This window comes from Athene cunicularia (assembly GCF_003259725.1).
Source record: "Athene cunicularia isolate RWA chromosome 21 unlocalized genomic scaffold, athCun1 chr21_part1, whole genome shotgun sequence".
In the NCBI taxonomy this organism is placed as follows: Eukaryota; Metazoa; Chordata; class Aves; order Strigiformes; family Strigidae; genus Athene; species Athene cunicularia.
In genome coordinates, this window is record NW_020799127.1 from 825,259 (window position 1) to 826,797 (window position 1,539).

A 1,539-nucleotide genomic window follows, 5' to 3' on the forward strand; every position below is an offset into this window, starting at 1 on the left:
CAGTTACTAGTTCCCAGACCGAGATCAGTTTTCTAAGTGCATCGCAAAGCAAAGCCATCGCATCCACGGGAAGAAGAGGGCATCTGCACAGCTGATGGTCTCCAGCCTTCCCTGGCGACTGAAGACGACTACAGAAATGTCATCACTTGGTGAAGATTTCTGTCTCCCAGCACATTCTCCTCGGAAGATGCCGAGACTGTGCCTTTGTGGGGCTTGGCTTGTTCCTTAAGTTAATGCTAAAATCTAACCGGAGGCCAACGCGGGAGCTGTCGTTGGACTGCAGCCCTTTCTCCAGTGATCCCAGCCAAGGCTTCCTAGAGCCAGCTCTGTGTATCATCCTTCACGCCATTGTTCTGCTACACAAACGAAACCCAACGCCTGCCGCAGCGTTTCTACGTACGTGTGTGTCTATAAACATCTCAAGGCTTGTCAGAACCTTCCACGATTCCAAGAAAACCAGCGCAAAACAGAACCAAGCCGAGCGAAGGACTCCCGCGCACGTACCGCACACCTGCCGACTTTTAGAAGCACCAGACGGCCTTGGGAACTGCTCTCCTTTAAGTCCGTCTGGGTCAGGGCTCACCTCACCTCTTTTCTACCTTGTCGGCCTCGCATGTAAAGGCACCACCACTCACCATTCGTTCCTGGGCGGCCTTCTTCGGCACGTCTCCCACCTGCTGACACAGCAAAAATTTTTCGCTTTGGAGATGGGCCAGTTGTTGCTGTAGGTCTTCTAACTTCTTGATGGAATTTCCTCTGTTCTTATTTTTCTTAAGGCAGAGACCATACAAGTACTGTGTCTGCCTCTTGGACCTTTGTAATTCTCTCGCTGCCTGGTCTAAAGCCGATGTCTTTTCCAAGAGGGCTTTTTTCAGTTGGTCCACTTCCTTTTCCAGCCCATCAGCTCTTATTTGGGCTTTGCTAAGCCGCTGAGACAACCTCTTGATTTCTTCTCGCATCTCAGCAATGTCCTCATAGAGCTGTCCTTGCACCCGAAGGCACTGGTGACATTCTGTCAGTAACACTTGCGCCTCGACACTTTCTGATGGCTGATGTGTCCCAGGGCTCGGGTGGGAAGGGGATGAATCTGACCCCACCGTCAGTACTCGGGCTCTGACACCTTCTGCCTGTTCAAAGTTACAGAACACAAATGGACAGCACTTAGGGAATCAGCTCAAACCAGGAGATAGCAGCAGCGTTTCATACAACCAGAAGAGGACTGTCAGCAGCTTGACATCAGATGATCAAAGAGTTTTCAATAACTCTGCCTTAGACACTATTCATGGAAAAGTCTGGCTTTGCATTAGCATGGGAAGGAGGACTCGAATTGAAAATCTCTGGTTTTGCATACCTGCTGCCCAAAGCTCCGTCTCTCCTTGACGCCTTCATCTGATGGCAACTTACGGACGGCCGACTCCAAGCAGGCGGCAGGCTCATCTACATTAAACACACATATTGTTGAAACCAGAGTGAGCTAACACAGCTCCTTGATGCCTACAGTGCTTTCCCAACCGTCGTGCTTCCAGAGACAAGCCTAGC

At 50.6% G+C, this 1,539-nt stretch overlaps 1 protein-coding gene across 1 annotated transcript in view; it reads right to left on the reverse strand.

Annotated features, from left to right (window-relative positions):
- PPIH (peptidylprolyl isomerase H) overlaps positions 1-554 on the reverse strand; it is a 25,300-nt gene extending 24,746 nt beyond the window's left edge. Inside the window, exon 1 of the mRNA XM_026862712.1 lies at positions 549-554. The gene's annotated coding sequence lies outside the window, so the exon portion shown is untranslated. The remainder of the gene's footprint in view (positions 1-548) is intronic.
- Between the last annotated feature and the right edge of the window lie 985 nt (positions 555-1,539).